This window comes from Lolium rigidum, chromosome 6 (assembly GCF_022539505.1).
Source record: "Lolium rigidum isolate FL_2022 chromosome 6, APGP_CSIRO_Lrig_0.1, whole genome shotgun sequence".
In the NCBI taxonomy this organism is placed as follows: domain Eukaryota; kingdom Viridiplantae; phylum Streptophyta; class Magnoliopsida; order Poales; family Poaceae; genus Lolium; species Lolium rigidum.
In genome coordinates this window covers 296,078,919-296,101,959 of record NC_061513.1, presented here as the reverse complement: position 1 = coordinate 296,101,959, position 23,041 = coordinate 296,078,919, and positions in this window count along the sequence as shown.

Here is a 23,041-nt window from a genome sequence, read left to right as displayed (position 1 = left end):
CGATCCATTGACACATGGCTGAATCTAACCCACTATGGAAACAAAAACACATTTCATCAACCACAGCACACCATCAAGCCCCTAGCAAGTACCACAAGTACATTTAGCATAATCACAAACAAAGCATATGGCTTGAAATTGGAAACAAAGCAGTCCATAGCGCACAAACAAAGCACATGGCTTGAAATTGGTAATCCATAGCGGAGGGAGGCACGCACAATGAAAACACCAGGGGGAGGGGGAGAGGGGAGGGGGAATTACCAGGGGGAGGGGGAGAGGGGAGGGGGTGGCGTCCTCTGCTCCTCCTTGGCGCGGCGGCGTCCTCTCGCTCCTCCTCGCTCCCTCTGGCCGGGCGCGGGCGGCGGGCTCCTCTAGGCGAGCAGCAGCGGCGGCGCGGGCGGCGGTTAGGGTTGGGCGGCGGGCTCCTCTAGGCGAGCAGCAGCGGCGGCGCGGGCGGCGGTTAGGGTTGGGCGGCGCGGGCGGCGAGAGGAGGCGCGAGAGAAGCGGCGGCGCTGGCGGCGGTTGGGGAAGAGAGAATATGGCTAAGTGTGACGACCGTGGGGAAGAAGGGGGCGACCCTCGGAATATGGCTAAGTGTGACAATTCGTGGCGCACCACAGCCTACATGCGCCACGAATTTCAAGATTCCGTGGCGCATGTAGGCTGTGGTGCGCCACAGAACTTTGGCCACATATTAACCGTGTGGGTTCCGGAATATGACTAAGTGTGGAATTTCTGTGGCGCACGAAAGCCAACATGCGCCACAGAATCTTTACATTCTGTGGCGCATGTTGGCTTTCGTGCGCCACAGAAATTCCACACTTAGCCATATTTCTAAATCCCTGCATCATATAGCTAGTGTTTTATTAATTTTTAATAGTATTTCCTTTAATACATTCCTAGTGTATTATTCCAAGAAATAAATGAAGGTTCAATTATGCAAGTTAATTAATATAGATAATTCAAAAAAATCACCACACATCCACACACACATGCATGTATGGATGCTCTTGTGTGTCATATATACACACACATATAGACACATGTGATTTTTGCCAAAGTACATAGTACACAAAAAAAGCCACAATTGAACTTCTCGGTTCCGATCGGTGGCTAGCTAGCGTTTCTTGACAATGTTCTTGCCCTTCTTCATCGCGGTTGTTGAATACTTTAGCCCGGCCACCTTGAGATTTCTTCTTGTGTACGGGCAACCTTTAGCCGGTAGGGTGGTCTTCCTTCTTACTTTTGAATAAGTAGTAGGCTTGTCGAAGTACTTGTCAAATTCCTCATCGATCTTCGGATCGCCGTTCTTGTCGATGTCTTGCTTGTCGGCTTCTCCTTCCATTCCGATGATGCTCCTCTTGCCCCTCCTCACGACCACACGGCTGGGCTTTGACGGGTCGGTAATGAAGAAGCATTGGTCAACTTGGGTAGCGAGCACCCACGGCTCATTTTTCGCGGAGGGGGTCTTCGATTTGGCATCGGGTATAACCATGGTGGTGAAATATAGTCCATCTTTTTCGACGCTCTTGGCCCATCTCACACGGAACATCGGTATCGTCACTCCAACGTAGTCGAGTTCCCAAATCTCCTCGATCCTTCCGTAGAATCTTTCCTTGACATCAGTCTTGTCATCGGTGTAGGATAGCATAGTTACTCCTGAGTTTTGATATTCGCTATTCTTGTCCTTTTCCTCGGTGTAGAATCTATAGTCGTTGATGTCGTACGACCGATAGGTCCTTACGTTGTGCCCGGGTCCCTGCGACGGGGAGAATATGAGTTTCTGCTCTTCGGTAGAAGGCATCGGTGCGGGACTTTCCGGTAGCCTTTTCTTGAACCACCCCGTGAAGTTGGAGTTGTGCTCTTTCGTAACGTCCCCTGTTTTCCTCGGCCGTCCTAGGTCGATGAACTTCTGCTCGATTAAGCTTTTGTGCTTATCCACCCAAGGGCTGACCAATTCTATGTGTTGTAGCGCGACTCGGTGTGCCCTGTCAAAGTCGGCGTGTCGACCGGCGATGCCGACATGCATTGCGCGGTAGCCCTCGCGGTGACCAAACCCTGCTAGCCTGCCGACGTGCTTCCTGGTGGGCAGACCGACATCCTCGTTCTCGGTGCTTAGGTAGTTCTGGCAGAAGGAGATGCACTCGTAGGTAAGAAAGCCCTTGGCTATGCTTCCATCTGGACGGGCCCTGTTGCGAACGAATCCTTTGATGACACCGTTCAACCTTTCGAATGGCATCATGTTGTGCAGGAATGTCGGCCCGAGGTGGATGATGTCATCCACTACATGGACAAGCAGATGCACCATGATGTCGAAGAACGTGGGCGGGAAGTAAATCTCGAGCTCGCATAGTATCTCGACGATCTCTTCTTGTAGCCTGTTGAGCTGCTTAACGCCGATGGACTTCCTAGAGATGACGTCGAAGAAGTTGCAGAGGCCAAACAGCGTCTCGCGGACGTGGTCGTCCATTATCCCTCGCATCGCAACGGGAAGTATCCGTGTCATCGGCACGTGACGGTCGTGAGACTTCATCCCGCTAAACCTCTTCTTCGCTACGTCCAGATATCTGCTTATCTTCCCCGAGTAACCGTGTGGAACTTTTACACCTAGGAGGCACTCGAAAAACCTCTCGAGCTCCTCCTCGCTCAGAGTGAAGCAGGCAGGTTTAAGCACCACCACCTCATTCTTCTTAGCCCTTTTATGGTGACCCTGAGTCGTTTCCGTCTGTTCATCATCATCATCACTATCGGTGGGGTACTGAAGTTCTTTCTTGAGGCCAAGCAATTTCAGGTCGGTTCTTGCTTTCGGGCCATCCTTGGTCCTCTCCGGCATGTTCATCGAGTGCCAAGTAGGCTCTCGGTAACGTTTTTCGTGATGTGCATGACATCGAGGCTATGGGGCGTGTGGAGGACCTTCCGGTACGGCAGGTCCCGGAAAACGGACCTCGCTTTCCATACTCCCAGCGAGCGGCGATTCCCGCGGTCGCTTCTTTCCCGGCGCGGGGCACTCTTCCCAATTTTCCAAAAGCTCGGATATTTCTTCGCCGCTCCTCGGTCGTGGGGCTCTTCCGAGCTCCTCTTCGCCGTTGGACTGATCCTTGCGTTTTCTCCACGGGTGATCGAAGCGAAGCCACATTCGAGTCCCTTGGAACACAGTTTTACAAGACCCGGGAGGCTTCGGCAGCTGCGGATGCGGGGTCTTATCCATGCACTTGACACATCCCTTGAATCCGTGGTTCACCTGGCACGATACATATGCGTAACCAGGATAGTCCTGCACTGTCGTTAGCAATGCGGCTCTGAGAGGGAAATATTCTCTTTTGTACGCGTCCCAAGTAGGGGCCGGCGTCTGCCACGAGCGTGGCTAACTCCTCTTTCAACGGACCGAGATACGGATGCATGTCCACGCCCGGTTGTTTTGGCCCCTGAATAAGAATACTCATGTGTACGTACCGCTGCTTTGTGCACAGCCGGGGGGGAGGTTGTATGGCCATACAAACACGGGCCGGGTGCTATGCGTGCTACTCCGGTTTCCAAAGGGATTGAGTCCGTCGGTGCTCATGCCCAGACGAATGTTCCTCGGTTCGCTCCCGAACTCATCTGCGAACTCAATGTCCAACGCATTCCACTGGCTAGCGTCTGCAGGGTGTGTCGGGATCTTGCCCTTCTCCGGATCATCTGCGGGCTTCTCCCTTTCCGCGTGCCATTGCATGAGCTTTGCTTCCTTAGGATCTACGAAATACCGCTGCGGACGGGGAGTGATAGGAAAGTACCAGACAACTTTCAGAGGAACTTTCTTGTTCCCTCTCTTGTACCGTCCTTGGCCGCACACCGGACATGTGGTTCTATCCTTGTACTCATTCCGAAAAAGTGCACAATCATTGATGCATGCGTGGTACTTTACGTGCGGTAGGTCGAGTGGGCAAACTACTTTCTTGGCCTCGTCGATACTTGTCGGCAATGTGTTGTCCTTGGGAAGACGAGCATGCCGGGATTTCATGTTATCGCTGAAGCTGCTTGTCGGTCCATTTGTGTTCCGCCTTCATCTCCGGACACTCGAGCGTTACACTCAAGCGTGTATCCTCGGGCCGGCACCCTGGATACAATGGAGTCATCCCGTCTACCTCCATTTGCGCCGGCTTGGCTTCAGGTTTGGCGTTGCCCGTGTCCTTCGGAGAAGCTCTTGAACATGAGGGTCCCGCAGGGCCGACGTTAGCGGCGTCTCGCTTCCTCTCGGCATCTCCACCACCATCTCCTCCGGCATCATCATCTCCTTCATCGGCCTCTCCTTCCTCATGATGAACACCATGTTCGGGAGACTCTTCGTCTTCTCGCCCGATGTCGGCCTCTTCTTCATGACCAACATTTGCCGCCGGCTCCTCGTTGAAGCCGAGCATGAAACCGCGCCCGAGCAGGTGTTCCTCCGGTTGTCCGAGAATCAGGGTCGATCCACCGCCGGAGTCCGCATTTTCGACACGGACATCTTATCAGGGTCATGTTGTTCCTAACCATGTCGGCCTTCGCGTTCACCTTGTATCTAACCACTTGTCCTTCCCTCATATGGACGACCATGGTTGACTGCATCATACATATATAGAGCAAAAGAGAGTTAATTAGAACCACACACACCACCCATAAACACACATGCATGCATGATCGCCGGAAAATTTCGACATGACCTATCCTAAAAGTGGGACATATGGCTAGTGCAAGAATTTGCCGAAATGGAAATGAATCAACATTTCGGCAAACATCCATGCACCACACGCCGGCACAAACCAACAACACAAATAAGCTTCTTCGCAAGCAAACATTCAACCACAACACAAAGCTCAACACATATAAACATCATCTTCTCGCCACCGCAAACCGTCCGGGAGCGCGATAATAATCTTCACCTACAAAACATCCATACACACAAAACATGCATCCAATAGTACTCAACCTCTCACAAATCTACCAACATCATGGTGGAGCAAGAGGATGGGGTGGTGGAGACAAAACAATGGACCATGCAAGAGGGAAAGTGGAGGAGGAGGGAAAGAGAATTGTGGTTTTTAGTACCCCTCTACAAGTTGGTGTGGCTTCCCCTCACAAATATGCCCACAAAATAGGCTTAGAGCTATCAACAATGGAGAAAAGTATGACCAAAATGGAGTGGGAGAGAGGAGGAACACGAGCTGGTTGGAGAAGACAAGAAGGGAAAGGGTGGTGGGTGGAAGAAAAGAGGGGAAAGCTGCCTCCAAAAGTGAGATCTACTATTCACTTTACGTGGCGCATTAGGCTGATATGCGCCACGAAACATCAACTTCTGTGGCGCATATCAGCTAATGCGCCACAGAATCATGGTGGCGTGAGCCGGGGGGTGGTCCCCGCAGGAAATTCTGTGGCGCACGGACCAACGTGCGCCACAGAAACTTAACTTTCTGTGGCGCACGTTGGTCAGTGCGCCACAGAATTTCCTTCGGCCATGTGCGGTGGTGGACCCGGGGTGGGTCCCACGAACTTCACGTGGCGCACCGCTCACCGTGCGCCACGGAATCTCCATCTTCCGTGGCGCACGTGTAAGCATATGCGCCACAGAAACATAAATATTTTTATGGCGCAGTTTGGTGGTGCGCCACAGAAATATTTTTGTGGCGCATGACCTGTTTGGTGCGCCACAGAGGTGATTTCCACCTATAATGGTTTTCCTACTAGTGACTGTGCTAGTATTTAAAAAATTAGAATAAATATTAGAGATATCTTTAACTATTTTTTTTCCAAAAGTGGGGGGCAATAGCCCCCTGCTGTCACATCCCAAAAATTTGGAATGTGAAAATAAAATAAAGCGAGTATTTGTTTCTTTGTCATAGTTGAAATTTCACAAGAAATTAAGACTTTTTGATTTATTTAAAAGTAATGTACATAATGGTCTTTTCAAGAACCTTTGTTTTCAAAGTATTTTCAAATCAAACATATTTTGACTTTCAAGGTTTTCAAAACCTTAATGATTTTTTTTTGAAAACAAAATCCTAGAAATTCTATTTGCAAAATATTGCCCGAGTAGCCATATAGGCCAAAGTGCTTATAATTATTATTTTATTATTCCACTAACGGGTATTAATCAGGTTACTTATATTCTTCAAACTATATTTTGATTTTTACAAAAAAAAATTAAAATTTGTTTGATTTTATTTGAAGACCAAAAACAAAAGTTATGAAAGAAATCAGAAATAAAACGAAAATAAAGCAGATAAACTGGGCCGAGTGGCCTAGACAGCCCAATAAGCCAGCCCGACCTACCTCCTCGATCTTCTTCCTGGTGGAGCACGTACATGAACTCCAGCCAATACAATGCACAGCAGTCAACCTTTTTCTTCTCCTTCCCTCAAATCTAGCTACCGTTCCATGTCGAATTCAACACGAAAATTAATCAGCATTCAATGGAGATTCCATTCAGGAAATTACTTCTCCTCTTTATGGTGTTTATTGGTCAAACCAAACCGGCGCCCCGAATGCCACCGGTCGCCATAGCTCCCCCGATCTCCCACGTCAGTACATATCGATGCAAACCAAGAGGAGCACCGCGTGTCTCTTATCCTTCTCCATCACTTTCTTTCTCAAATTTTTCTGAGAGGAGCTCTGTACAACCCATGCCGACCATGCCATTGTAAGCCACAAACCTTTTTTGGTAGCTCGTCCTTCATGGTGGTTCTGGGCATTTTACCACCCTAATCTAAAAATGCCCTCTCTTGTACAGTTTGGACCTTGTTTGTTCCCTCTTGCTTAATGAAAAGGCAGTGCTCCTGCCGGTTGCTCTAAAAAAAATTTGTAAGCCACAAACTCGAGTTCATCGTTAGATCTTGACGTCCACAGTGAGAATCTCGCCAATTCCTTACACCAGATTACTCCCATCGTTAAGGGATACCTCCAGGACATGGTGGTACATCATGTTGTCGCTGTTGGTCGTGGCATCATCGGAGTTTATCGGACCGGTACGCGTGTGTAGGTTGATCTTTTGTTCGATTCCTCTTTATCAGTGTGTTGTTCTAATCGTCGCTTACCCCAAGGACATTCAAGGGCGAAGTTTTTCGCGCCGTCGTCGAAGCCATGCAATCCATATCGTCGAAGACCAGTACCGTGGAGCTCGAAGCAGGAACAACAGAGCGAGACGCACGTTGCCGCCGTAGTTTCACCGAACCACACCATCACCAGCCAAGACCTGCGCCGTTGGTGCCGAGAAGAAAGGAACATCGATGTACACTTGCCAAGCCAGAGGAGTACCTGAACCTTGCCATGGTCAACCGTCCCCGCGTCCAGCTACTATTGTCGACCACCACTAGCATCGGTAACGCACTCCATGTACTGATTGTAGAATACGGTGGCCATTAGATTATTTTAGAATCCTTAACCGATATGAGCAAATCATGCCTTGCCAACTGTCGCATCTGTTTTTCTTCTCTCATCAGGGACGTAGACAGATCGATCACTCTGATTGTGCTAGCTAATTCCCGTATTGAAACTTCAAAATTTCGTGCCTTCCGATCTATAGCTCCATTTTAGATGATTCTTTTTTTTGCTTTAGATTCGTAATTAAGTTCTCTACAATTTTTGTGTAGAAAGTTTTTCCACCCGAGAAACTTTTTCTGACAACTTTTCAGTACAACATTAAATTTTAACCGCGACATGTTTAATTTTGTAAAACTTATCGAAAAACTATTACAAGCCCAAAATTAGGAAATGATATACCTCTGAACTCATAAAAATGTGTAGAACACAAATATGATTTTTAAATCTGACTTTCGAGAATGTTCAAATATTCAAATTTGAATATGTGAATTTGAGTATTTGACATAACTCAAATTCTATAAACCCAAACCAAGTGATTCTTTTTGCAAATGGATCACGTTGATGCCCTCTGTCTACTTGCACAAACACCAAAAATAGTTCAACCCTTTTGCGACTATTCAAATTCAAACATGAGGATTTGAGTATTTTCATTATAGATGCATTTCCTTAATTTCATTTCTGCAAAAGTGAAGCCTATAGTCAAACCCATATATCAAAATCACTTAGACACATTCATCATGTTCCATGAACACATCTCTCCACAACATATTATCTTAGTCCATATTATTCAAATAGCAATTGAGTTATTTGAGTAAATTTTCATATCATTAGTTCCTATCTAATCTTTTTCCTTGTGCCATTGGTGAGTGTTGTCACACTCTCCATAATGGTATGTTGCTTTACCCATATGAGACACATATGATTCTATCACATGGATCATTCCAGTTATTCATTCCGGCGTAGCAAACAACCCTTGATCATATGTCCTTGTCAATCTTCTCCTCCTAAGCATTTGACTTGGATAATCTTTTTCTTTCAAAGTACATGACCTTTCCAATCTTTCAAACCATATCTTGCAAGCCAAACCTCATGCCACACCTTAGTACCATAGATCGATTTTCGATTGTTGTCTTGTTTGATTATGTTGCAATTAATGGAGTGTTTATGTTGTGCTATTTTTTATCTTATAGTTCGTATGGAGAGCGACGTGTTTTGTTGAAAGAGAACTGAATGATCTTCATACCAAAAGGCAAGTGACACACACCAAAAGTTCCAGTTTTAAATTCTTGCACAGTAGTGCTTTTATAGTAGACATGTCTAGGGTTTATGCTTTTTGCTTGCTATTAAATCCTAGTAGTTTAGTGATTACGCGTGAAGCACACGTCCGTTGGGAACCCCAAGAGGAAGGTGTGATGCGCACAACAGCAAGTTTTCCCTCAGAAAGAAACCAAGGTTATCGAACCAGTAGGAGCCAAGAAGCACGTGAAGGTTGTTGGTGGAGGAGTGTAGTGCGGCGCAACACCAGTGAAACCGGCGCCAACGTGGAACCTGCACAACACAATCAAGATACTTTGCCCCAACGTAAGAGTGAGGTTGTCAATCTCACCGGCTTGCTGAAAACAAAGGATTAAACGTATCGAGTGGAAGATGGTGTTTGTTTGCAAAGAACGGTAAAGAACAATGATTGCGGTAGATTGTATTCAGATGTAAAAGAATGGACCGGGGTCCACAGTTCACTAGTGGTGTCTCTCCAATAAGATAACTAGCATGCTGGGTGAACAAATTACAGGTGGGCAATTGACAAATAAAGATTCAATACATATCAACGATGATTACTATGAGATTTAATCAGGGCATTACGACAAAGTACATAGACCGCTATCCAGCATGCATCTATGCCTAAATAATCCACCTTCGGGTTAGCATCCGCACCCCTCCAGTATTAAGTTGTAAACAACAGATAATTGCATTAAGTATGGTGTGTAATGTAATCAACACAAATATCCTTAGACAAAGCATCGATGTTTTATCCCTAGTAGCAACAGCACATCCACAACCTTAGAACTTTATGTCACTGTCCCAGATTAAATGGAGGCATGAACCCACTATCGAGCATAAATACCCCCTCTTGGAGTTACAAGTATCAACTTGGCCGAGCCTCTACTAGCAACGGAGAGCATGCAAGAACATAAACAACACATATATGATAGATTGATAATTAACTTGACATAATATTCTAGATTCATCGGATCCCACCAAACACAACATGTAGCATTACAAATAGATGATCTTGATCATGTTAGGCAGCTCACAAGATCTAAACAATGATAGCACAAGTGGAGAAGACAACCATCTAGCTACTGCTATGGACCCATAGTCCAAGGATGAACTACTCACGCATCAATCCGGAGGCGGGCATGATGATGTAGAGTCCTCCGGTGATGATTCCCCTCTCCGGCAGGTGCGGAGGCGATCTCCTGAATCCCCGGAGATGGGATTGGCGGCGGCGGCGTCTGCGGAAGGTTTTCCGTATCGTGGCTCTCGGTACAGGGGGTTTCGCGAGGAAGGCTTTAAGTAGGCGGAAGGGTAGGTCAAGAGGCGGCGCGAGGGGCCCACACCATAGGGCGGCGCGGGCCCCACCCGGAGCCGCGCGGCCCTGTGGTGTCGGCGCCTCGTCGCCCCACTTCGTTATCCCTTCGGTCTTCCGGAAGCTTCGTGGAAAAATAAGACCACGGGCGTTGATTTCGTCCAATTCCGAGAATATTTCCTTTGTAGGATTTCTGAAGCCAAAAACAACGAAAAACAGACAATCGGCACTTCGGCATCTTGTTAATAGGTTAGTGCCGAAAATGTATAATAATGTTGTAAAGTATGTATAAAACATGCAAGTATTGTCATAAAAGTAGCATGGAACATAATAAATTATAGATACGTTTGAGACGTATCAAGCATCCCCAAGCTTAGTTCCTACTCGCCTCGAGTAGGTAAACGATAACAACAAATAATTTCTGAAGTGACATGCTACCAACATAACCTTGATCAACATTATTGTAAAGCATATGAGATGAATGGAGTGATCTGAAGCAAAAGATTGCTAACAAAAGATAATGACTAAACAAATGAATCATATAGCAAAACTTTTCATGAATAGTACTTTCAAGACAAGCATCAACAAGACTTGCATAAGAACTAACTCATAAGCAATAAATTCAAAGTAGAATGCATTGAAGCAACACAAAGGATGACGATTAAGTTTCAGCAATTGCTTTCAACTTGTAACATGTATATCTCATGGATATTTGTCAACATAGAGCAATATAACAAATGCAATAGGTAAACATGTAAGAATCAATGCACACAGTTAACACAAGTGTTTGCTTCTAAGATAGAAAGAAGTAGGTAGACTGACTCAACATAAAGTAAAAGAATGGCCTTTCGCAGAGGGAAGCATGGATTACTATTTTTGTGCTAGAGCTTTTATTTTGAAAACATAGAAACAATTTTGTCAACGGTAGTAATAATTCATATGTGCCATGCATAATACTTCCTACAAGTTGCAAGCCTCATGCATAGAGTACTAACAGTGCTCGCACCTTGTCCTAATTAGCTTGGATTAACACGGATTATCATTGCATGACATATGTTTCAACCAAGTGTCACAAAGGGGTACCTCTATGCCGCTCGTACAAAGGTCTCGGGAGAAAGCACGCATTGGATTTCTCGCTTTTGATTATTCTCAACTTACACATCCATACCGGGACAACATAGACAACAAATAATGGACTCCTCTTTTAATGCATAAGCATTCAACAACAGATAATATTCTCATAAGAGATTGAGGTTGTATGTCCAAACTGAAAACTTCCACCATGATACATGGCTTTGGTTAGCGGCCCAATGTTCTTCTCTAACAATATGCATACTCAAACCATTTGATCATGAAAATCACCCTTACTTGGACAAGACGAACATGCATAGCATCTCACATGATATCCAACAAAGGTAAAAAGTTGATGGTGTCCCCGAAACATGGTTACCGCTCAACAAGCAACTTATAAGAACTAAGACACATAACTACATATTCATCACCACAATAGTTTTTAAGCTATTTGTCCTATGAGCTATATATTGCAAGGATAAAGGAATGAATTTTTTTTAAAGGTAGCACTCAAGTAATTTACTTTGGAATGGAAGAAAAATACCACATAGTAGGTAGATATGTGATACGTCTCCAACGTATCGATAATTTCTTATGTTCCATGCCACTTTATTGATGATACCTACATGTTTTATGCACATTATATGTCATATTTATGCATTTTACGGAACTAACCTATTAACAAGATGCCGAAGAGCCGATTGGTTGTTTTCTGCTGTTTTTGGTTTCAGAAATCCTAGTAAGGAAATATTCTCGGAATTGGACGAAATCTTCGCCCAGGGTCCTATTTTTGCACGGAGCTTCCAGAAGACCGAAGAGGGAAGGAAGTGGGGCCACGAGGTGGCCACACCATAGGGCGGCGCGGCCCAGGCCCTGGCCGTGCCGGCCTGTGGTGTGGGGCCCTCGCGCCGCCTCTTGACCTGCCCTTTCGCCTACAAATAGCCTCCGTCGCGAAACCCCTAGTACCGAGAGCCACGATACGGAAAACCTTCCAGAGACGCCGCCGCCGCGAATCCCATCTCGGGGGATTCAGGAGATCGCCTCCGGCACCCTGCCGGAGAGGGGATTCATCTCCCGGAGGACTCTTCATCGCCATGATCGCCTCCGGAGTGATGAGTGAGTATTTCACCCCTGGACCATGGGTCCATAGCAGTAGCTAGATGGTCGTCTTCTCCTTGTTGTGCTTCATTGTTGGATCTTGTGAGCTGCCTAACATGATCAAGATCATCTATCCGTAATACTATATGTTGTGTTTGTCGGGATCCGATGGATAGAGAATACTATGTTATGGTGATTATCAATCTATTGTTTATGTGTTGTTTATGATCTTGCATGCTCTCCGTTATTAGTAGAGGCTCGGCCAAGTTTTTACTCTTAACTCCAAGAGGGGGTATTTATGCTCGATAGTGGGTTCATGCCTTCATTGACACTGGGACGGTGACGAGAAAGTTTCTAAGGTTGTGATGTGCTTGTTGCCACTAGGGATAAAACATTGATTCTATGTCTAAGGATGTAGTTGTCGATTACATTACGCACCATACTTAATGCAATTGTACTGTTGCTTAGCAACTTAATACCGAATGGGGTTCGGATGATAACTCTGAAGGTGGACTTTTTAGGCATAGATGCAGTTGGATGGCGGTCTATGTACTTTGTCGTAATGCCCAATTAAATCTCACTATATTTATCATGTCATGTACATGCATTGTTATGCCCTTCTCTATTTGTCAATTGCCCGACTGTAATTTGTTCACCCAACATGCTTTTATCTTATGGGAGAGACACCTCTAGTGAACTGTGGACCCCGGTCCTATTCTTTACATAGCATACAATCTACTGCAATTGTGTTTTACTGTTTTCTTGCAAACAATCATCTTCCACTCGATACGTTTAATCCTTTGTTACAGCAAGCCGGTGAGATTGACAATCTCACTGTTTCGTTGGGGCAAAGTACTTTGGTTTTGTTGTGCAGATTCCACGTTGGCGCCGGAATCCCTGTTGTTGCGCCGCATCACATTTCGCCACCATCAACCTTCAACGTGCTTCTTGACTCCTACTGGTCCGATTAAACCTTGGTTTCTTACTGAGGAAACTTGCCACTGTGCGCATCATACCTTCCTCTTGGGGTTCCCAACGGACGTGTACATCTACGCGCATCAAGCAAATTTATGGCGCCGTTGCCGGGGAGATCAAGACACGCTGCAAGGGGAGTCTCCACTTCTCAATCTCTTTACTTTGTTTTTGTCTTGCTTTATTTTATTTACTACTTTGTTTGCTGCACCTAAACAAAACACAAAAAAATTAGTTGCTAGTTTTACTTTATTTATTGTCTTGCTCTCCATATCAAAAACACAAAAAAATTAGTTACTTGTCTTTACTTTATTCGCCTTGTTTACTTTTTGCTTATTGCATCATGTTTCCTTTTAATTTCACCACAAAAGACATACCGGTAGGACGTGGGTCCATAGTTGGGAGAAATAATATAGAAGAATTTTTCAATCATGTTAGTATTACTGAAGATTTTGAAGATAGACACTTGGTAGAACTTGCACCTACCTATGAAATTGCTGCTGCTGCTTTAGTTCGTATGTTGGAAACTAAATTTGTTAATCTCAATCCTATAATCCAACACATGTTTCTTACACTCGGTGATATGGAAGAAGGGGAAAAGAAAGATTTTGTTCTAGAAATTCTTCTTAGAGAATTTGGTGGTCTAGCAAGAGAGGCTAGAAAGGTTTTTGCTAAATTTAATATGCTAGGTTCTCATACTAATTTTGTTGGTCTCCTTGAAAAAATGGACATATATAGAATAAGATACACTAATAATATTAATTATGGTGGGGAGATCAAAGCACCAATACCATGTAAACTCCTAGCTATGAATGATGCACTGGAAAATAACTATGCTTGGCTTGTTCCTGAAAATTTGTTCGATGAGAGTAGCAAGCCCAAGACTAATGAAAAGGGAGATGCTAAAACTTATGTATCCAATATACTATGCTTGGTTGAGAAAACTCCCAATACCCCTAGTTATAATGTTGATGCTTCTACTCTCGATAATACTTGATTTGCACTTTCTGCGCCTAGCTGAAAGGCGTTAAAGAAAAGCGCTTATGGGAGACAACCCATGTTTTTACTACAGTACTTTGTTTTATATTTGAGTCTTGGAAGTTGTTTACTACTGTAGCAACCTCTCCTTATCATGTTTTTGTGCCAAGTAAAGTTTCTATGTCAAAGTTGATGTTATATTTGGGATCGCTGCGCAGAAACAGCATTGCTGTCTGTCACGAATCTGGGCACAGGCCTCTGTAGAAAATTCGAAAAAATCTGCCAATTTACGAGCGTGATCCTCAGATATGTACGCAACTTTCATTAGTTTTGAGTTTTTCCATTTGAGCAAGTCTGGTGCCATCTTTAAATTCGTCTTTACGGACTGTTCTGTTTTTGACAGATTCTGCCTTTTATCTCGCATTGCCTCTTTTGCTATGTTGGATTTATTTCTTTGATCCATTAATGTCCAGTAGCTTTATGAAATGTCCAGAAGTGTAAAGAATGTTTGTGTCACCTCTGAATGTGTGAATTATTAATTGTGCACTAACCCTCTAATGAGTTTGCTTGAAGTTTGGTGTGAAGGAAATTTTCAAGGGTCAAGAGAGGAGAATGATATACTATGATCAAGAGGAGTGAAAGCTCTAAGCTTGGGGATGCCCCCGTGGTTCACCCCTGCATATTTTAAGAAGACTCAAGCGTCTAAGCTTGGGGATGCCCAAGGCATCCCCTTCTTCATCGACAACATCATCAGGTTCCTCCCTTGAAACTATATTTTTATTCAATCACATCTTGCGTTCTTTACTTGGAGCGTCGGTTTGTTTTTGTTTTTGTTTTTGTTTGAATAAAATGGATCCTAGCATTCACTTTGTGGGAGAGAGACACGCTCCGCTGTTGCATATGGACAAATATGTCCTTAGGCTTTACTCATAATGTTCAAGGCGAAGTTTCCTCTTCGTTAAATTGTTATATGGTTGGAATTGGAAAATGCTACATGTAGTAATTCTAAAATGTCTTGGATAATGTGATACTTGGAAATTGTTGTGCTCATGTTTAAGCTCTTGCATCATATGCTTTGCACCCATTAATGAAGAAATACATAGAGCTTGCTAAAATTTGATTTGCATATTTGGTCTCTCTAAGGTCTAGATAATATCTAGTATTGAGTTTTGAACAACAAGGAAGACGGTGTAGAGTCTTATAATGTTTACAATATGTCTTTTATGTGAGTTTTGCTGCACCGGTTCATCCTTGAGTTTGCTTCAAATTACCTTGCTAGCCTAAACCTTGTATCGAGAGGGAATACTTCTCATGCATCCAAAATCCTTGAGCCAACTACTATGCCATTTGTGTCCACCATACCTACCTACTACATGGTATTTCTCCGCCATTCCAAAGTAAATTGCTTGAGTGCTACCTTTAAAATTCCATCATTCACCTTTGCAATATATAGCTCATGGGACAAAATAGCCTTAAAAACTATCGTAGTATTGAATATGTACTTATGCACTTTATCTTTTATTAAGTTGCTTGTTGTGCGATAACCATGCTTACGGGGAACGCCATCAACTATTGTTGAATATCATGTGAGTTGCTATGCATGTCCGTCTTGTCCGAAGGATCTATCACCTTAGTGGTTGGAGCATGCAAAATTGTTAGAGAAGAACATTGGGCCGCTAACTAAAGCCATGAATCATGGTTGAAGTTTCAGTTTTGGACATATATCCTCAATCTCATATGAGAATAATAATCATTGCTACATGCTTATGCATTTAAGAGGAGTCCATTATCCGTTGTCCATGTTGTCCCGGTATGGAAGTCTAAGTTGAGAATAATCAAAAGCGAGAAATCCAAAATGCGAGCATTCTCCTTAGACCTTTGTACGAGCGGCATGGAGGTACCCCTTTGTGACACTTGGTTGAAACATGGCATGCAAAGATCCGGTAGTCCAAGCTAAGTAGGACGAGGTGCGGACACTATTAGTATACTATGCATGAGGCTTGCAACTTGTAATGTAAGATATAATTTACATAACTCATATGCTTTATTACTACCGTTGACAAAATTGTTTCATGTTTTCAAAATAAAAGCTCTAGCACAAATACAGCAATCGATGCTTTCCTCTTTGAAGGACCATTCTTTTACTTTTATTGTTGAGTCAGTTTACCTATCTCCCTCCACCTAAGAAGCAAACACTTGTGTGAACTGTGCATTGATTCCTACATACTTGCATATTGCACTTGTTATATTACTTTATGTTGACAATATCCATGAGATATACATGTTATGAGTTGAAAGCAACCGCTGAAACTTAATCTTCCTTTGTGTTGCTTCAACACCTTTACTTTGATTTATTGCTTTATGAGTTAACTCTTATGCAAGACTTATTGATGCTTGTCTTGAAGTACTATTCATGAAAAGTCTTTGCTATATGATTCACTTGTTTACTCATGTCATTACTTTTGTTTTGATCGCTGCATTCATTACATATGTTTACAAATAGTATGATCAAGATTATGATGGCATGTCACTTCAGAAATTATCTTTGTTATCGTTTTACTCGCTCGGGACGAGCGGAACTAAGCTTGGGGATGCTGATACGTCTCCAACGTATCGATAATATCTTATGTTCCATGCCACTTTATTGATGATACCTACATGTTTTATGCACATTATATGTCATATTTATGCATTTTCCGGAACTAACCTATTAACAAGATGCCGAAGAGCCGGTTGTTGTTTTTCGCTGTTTTTGGTTTCAGAAATCCTAGTAAGGAAATATTCTCGGAATTGGACGAAATCTTCGCCCGGGGTCCTATTTTTGCACGGAGCTTCCAGAAGACCGAAGAGGGAAGGAAGTGGGGCCACGAGGTGGCCACACCATAGGGCGGCGCGGCCCAGGCCCTGGCCGCGCCGGCCTGTGGTGTGGGCCCCTCGCGCCGCCTCTTGACCTGCCCTTTCGCCTACAAATAGCCTCCGTCGCGAAACCCCCAGTACCGAGAGCCACGATACGGAAAACCTTCCAGAGACGCCGCCGCCGCGAATCCCATCTCGGGGGATTCAGGAGATCGCCTCCGGCACCCTGCCGGAGAGGGGATTCATCTCCCGGAGGACTCTTCATCGCCATGATCGCCTCCGAGTGATGAGTGAGTAGTTCACCCCTGGACCATGGGTCCATAGCGGTAGCTAGATGGTCGTCTTCTCCTTGTTGTGCTTCATTGTTGGATCTTGTGAGCTGCCTAACATGATCAAGATCATCTATCCGTAATACTATATGTTGTGTTTGTCGGGATCCGATGGATAGAGAATACTATGTTATGGTGATTATCAATCTATTGTTTATGTGTTGTTTATGATCTTGCATGCTCTCCGTTATTAGTAGAGGCTCGCCAAGTTTTTACTCTTAACTCCAAGAGGGGGTATTTATGCTCGATAGTGGGTTCATGCCTTCATTGACACCTGGGACAGTGACAGAAAGTTCTAAGGTTGTGATGTGCTGTTGCCACTAGGGATAAAACATTGATTCTATGTCTAAGGATGTAGTTGTCGATTACATTACGCACCATACTTAATGCAATTGTCTGTTGCTTAGCAACTTAATACTGAATGGTGGACTTTTTAGGCATAGATGCAGTTGGATGGCGGTCTATGTACTTTGTCGTAATGCCCAATTAAATCTCACTATATTTATCATATCATGTACATGCATTGTTATGCCCTTCTCTATTTGTCAATTGCCCGACTGTAATTTGTTCACCCAACATGCTTTTATCTTATGGGAGAGACACCTCTAGTGAACTGTGGACCCCGGTCCTATTCTTTACATAGCATACAATCTACTGCAATTGTGTTTTACTGTTTTCTTGCAAACAATCATCTTCCACTCGATACGTTTAATCCTTTGTTACAGCAAGCCGGTGAGATTGACAACCTCATCTGTTTCGTTGGGGCAAAGTACTTTGGTTTTGTTGTGCGAGATTCCACGTTGGCGCCGGAATCCCTGTTGTTGCGCCGCATCACATTTCGCCACCATCAACCTTCAACGTGCTTCTTGACTCCTACTAGTCCGATTAAACCTTGGTTTCTTACTGAGGGAAACTTGCCACTGTGCGCATCATACCTTCCTCTTGGGGTTCCCAACGGACGTGTACATCTACGCGCATCAATATGGTGGACACAAATGGCATGGGTTTTGGCTCAAGGTGTTTGGATGCACGAGAAGCATTTCCTCTCAGTACAAGGTTTGGGCTAGCAAGGTTGTTTGAAGCAAACACAAGTATGAACAGGTACAACAAAACTTACACAAGAACATATTGCAAGCATTATAAGACTCTAAATTGTCTTCCTTGTTGTTCAAACACTTTACCAGAAAATATCTAGACTTAGAGAGACCAATCATGCAAACCAAATTTTAACAAGCTCTACGGTAGTTCTCCATTAATAGATTAAACTACATGATGCAAGAGCTTAAACATGATCTATGAGAGCTCAAAACAATTGCCAAGTTATTCCAAACCATATGAAGCATTTTCTGATTCCAACCAAATAGCAATCAACGAAGCAATTTTCAGCCTTCGCCATGAACATTAAAGCACAACTAAGAACACAAGTGTTCCATATGAAAAAGCGGAGCGTAATATCTCCAATATAAGGATGGTGGGATCCAACTTTATTCAAACCAAAACAAAAATAAAAGCAAACAGACGCTCCAAGTAAAGAACATAAGATGTGATGGAATAAAAATATAGTTTCACTAGAAGTGACCCGATAAGTTGTCGATGAAGAAGGGGATGCCTTGGGCATCCCCAAGCTTAGATGCTTGAGTCTTCTTAAAATATGCAGGGATGAACCACCGGGGCATCCCCAAGCTTAGACCTTTCACTCTTCTTGATCATATTGTATCATCCTCTTCTCTTGACCCTTGAAAACTTCCTCCACACCAAACTTCAAGCAAACTCATTAGAGGGTTAGTGCATAATCAAAAATTCATATATTCAGAGGTGACATAATCATTCTTAACACTTCTGGACATTGCACAAAGCTTCTGAAAGTTAATGGAACAAAGAAACTCATTCAACATAGCAAAAGCGGCAATGCGAAATAAAAGGCAGAATCTGTCAAAACAGAACAGTCCGTAAAGACGAATTTTACAGAGGCACTTAACTTGCTCAAACGGAAAAACTCAAAACTAATGAAAGTTGCGTACATATCTGAGGATCACGCACGTAAATTGGCATATTTTTTTTATTTTTTTTACAGAGAGTTCTACGCAAATTCGTGACAGACAGCAATTCTGTTTCTGCGTAGCAATCCAAATCTAGCATCAACTTTACCATAGAGACTTTACTTGGCACAAAAACATGATAAGGAGAGGTTGCTACAGTAGTAACAACTTCCAAGACTCAATAATACAGTAGTAAAATAAAAACATGGGTTATCTCCCAAGAAGTGCTTTTCTTTAACGCCTTTCAGCTAGGCGCAGAAAGTGCAAATCAAGTAACATCAAGAGAAGAAGCATCAATATTATTACCTCGGAAGTTGGGAGTTTTCTCAACTATGCATTGTATCTTATTTATGTATGGAACTCCCTTTTCAATACCCTTAGGCTTACTATCCTCCTCAAATAAATTTTCAGGGACAATCCAATCAAAATTCTTTTCTAATGCCTCATGCATTCCTATGAGTTTATGAGGTATTGGTATTTTAATCTCCCCCTCACAATTGACATTTTTAGTGTACTTTAATCTATCGATGTCCTTCTTTTCAAGTGTTTTTGCAAAATCAGTATAAACGCCAAGCCTCTTATGCTTAATAAAAACTTTTCTAGCTTCTTTAGCTATATCACCAAATTCTCTAAGAAGGACCTCTAAAACAAAATCTCTCTTTTCCCCCATCTCCATATCAGAGAGTGTAAGAAACATGTGTTGCATTATTGGATTAAGATTAACAAATCTAGCCTCCAACATGTGTACTAAGGAAGCAGTAGCAATTTCATAATTAGGAGCAAGTTCTACCAATGATCTATCTTCAAAATCGTCAACTATACTAACATGAGTGAAAAATTCTTCTATATTATCTCTTCCAATGATAGACCCTTGTCCTACCGGTATATCTTTCAGAGTGAACTTAGGAGGAAGCATGATGAAATAAACAAAAGGTAAATAAAGTAAATGCAAGTAACTAATTTTTTTTGTGTTTTGATATAGAACAAGTAAATAATACAGAAAGTAAAGCAACTAATTTTTTTGTGTTTTTGGATATAAAGCAAACAAGACAGTAAATAAAATAAAGTAAAGCAAGACAAAAACAAAGTAAAGAGATTGGATGTGGAGACTCCCCTTGCAGCGTGTGTTGATCTCCCCGAAATTTGAATGGGTGAACAAGGGTAGAAAGGTACATTGGGGCTTTACCAATGCTACTGTTAATTTGGTACATTGGGGTTTTACCAATGTTACTGCTAATTAGATTGAAAGAAAATGTTTTGATAAACGATAGGGAAAAATTGGCTTTATGCAATGAACCTGAGCTCTACCAGCCAAATATACACTTAAGTGTTAGGTTGCCATTTGAGTCCACTATAGTGTCATCTTGCCAATACAATTCAAATGTATTGACCATTCATGGCTGTAACTTTTCATGTTGCAGATGTTTTGAAAGACGAGTGAGTTACGATGGTTAGGGTTACGAGTCTATTCTCAACATGCTTGCCTGTGGCACATGAAGACGAAGGACTCCATGCTGTCTATGTTTATTCGTTGTGAATCTCTGATGATAGGCTAGCCTTGTGCTATGCAATTTGTAATTATTTATGTAAATTCTGGATTATACGATGTAATAAAGACCTTTGTTTCTTGGTATTACATCTTGTACTGTGTGTGCTAGCGATTGATCCAGGGACTAGCACAGATACACACAGAGATCGGCACCTTAAAAGGTGAGGTCGCTACACCTGCCTAGAAAAGCTCCACCACTATTATCAAGGAACCCATGTGATGTATCGTCCTAGGGTCCCTAAAATCAATGGACTAGCACTGGCTAGAGCAAAAAAATTATGCGGAGCACGATCCCAGCTAGCAGCGAGTATGTACCTATATGCCGATACTAATGCGCCATGACCGGAGTGTCGCCACACTAGCCATTCATCGTCATCAGTGGAGTGAGGAAGGTTGAAGGAGGATTTCTTGAAGTGACTGATACGTGCATTTTACATCATCAATGTTATTAATTATATGATTAGTTTTCATTGATATTTGCCATGATACATCATTATTTACGTATTTTAGTTGATTTTTGGGACTTTCCTATAAAGTTCCTTTCATTGGTATTTAATTTTTGGGAGGCAAAAAACCTCCTTTTTCGTATTTTGCTCTTTCAGGGATCCTCTGAACACCTAAAAATTGAAGGAAAAATACGTGATCAGTTTTTCACCGAGAGAAAGACCGTGGACCAAAGAAGCACGCGAGGAGACTATGAGGGATGAAAGAGGCCAGGTGGCACGCCCTGTAGCACTAGGCGCGCCACCCATGCTCGTTTGGCTCTCGAGCATCGCCTCGGGTCCCCCTTTATATAGACGCCTCCATTTCGCCAGAAAAGTTAAGCCATATTTTTTCCGAGATCTATTAAGACGGCGGCAGAGCCGGAAGTTCTCTCCCAAACACATGGTTCTTTAGCTTTGGCACAAAATCGATAGATTATAATCTCCAAGATGGTTAATCACATGTGCTGATATATAAATACAAATTGCCGTGGTCACCCCTTATAATGTCAAAGTCATGTAGACGCCTCGCCACTACGTCGTAGACCTTGTATGTCTTGCCACCGTCCTCGTATCCAATGAATACCATTGGCACACTCGTGTTATCGAGATTGCACAGATGAGGCTTGGCGACCTTGACATGCGCGACGTAGTCGAATCGTGCAGGTGGTGCACCGGTGGCTTCGTCCCGCTCCACGCCTCGTACACTACGGGAACCCGCCAAGGGGCCGACGGCCAGAATCTGTGCCCACGGCCGCCGTCGGCACAGGACCCCACGCCGTCAGCCCAGGAAAGTGGCCGTCGGCACAGCTTGGCCGTCGGCACAGCACCTCCAGGGCCAAATGCCGCCGTCGGCACAGTTTAGCCGTCGGCACACGCATCGTCTGTGCCGACGGCACGTCTCCTAGCCGTCGGCACATCAGCAGGTGGTAGGGCCACTGATGCGCGTAGATGTACACGTCCGTTGGGAACCCCAAGTGGAAGGTATGATGCGCACAGCAGCAAGTTTCCCTCAGTATGAAACCAAGGTTATCGAACCAGTAGGAGCCAAGAAACACGTTGAAGGTTGATGGTGGCGAAATGTGATGCGGCGCAACACCAGGGATTCCGGCGCCAACGTGGAACCTGCACAACACAACCAAAGTACTTTGCCCCAACGAAACGAGTGAGGTTGTCAATCTCACCGGCTTGCTGTAACAAAGGATTAACCGTATTGTGTGGAAGATGATTGTTTGCGAGAAAACAAGTAAAACAAGTATTGCAGTAGATTGTATGCGATGTAAAGAATAGGACCGGGGTCCACAGTTCACTAGAGGTGTCTCTCCCATAAGATAAAAGCATGTTGGGTGAACAAATTACAGTCGGGCAATTGACAAATAGAAAAGGTCATAACAATGCATATACATGATATGATAAATATAGTGAGATTTAATTGGGCATTACGACAAAGTACATAGACCGCCATCCAACTGCATCTATGCCTAAAAAGTCCACCTTCAGGTTATCATCCGAACCCCTGTCAGTATTAAGTTGCAAGCAACAGACAATTGCATTAAGTATGGTGCGTAATGTAATCGACAACTACATCCTTAGACATAGAATCAATGTTTTATCCCTAGTGGCAACAGCACATCACAACCTTAGAACTTTCTGTCACTCGTCCTGGTGTCAATGAAGGCATGAACCCACTATCGAGCATAAATACTCCCTCTTGGAGTTAAGAGTAAAAACTTGGCCGAGCCTCTACT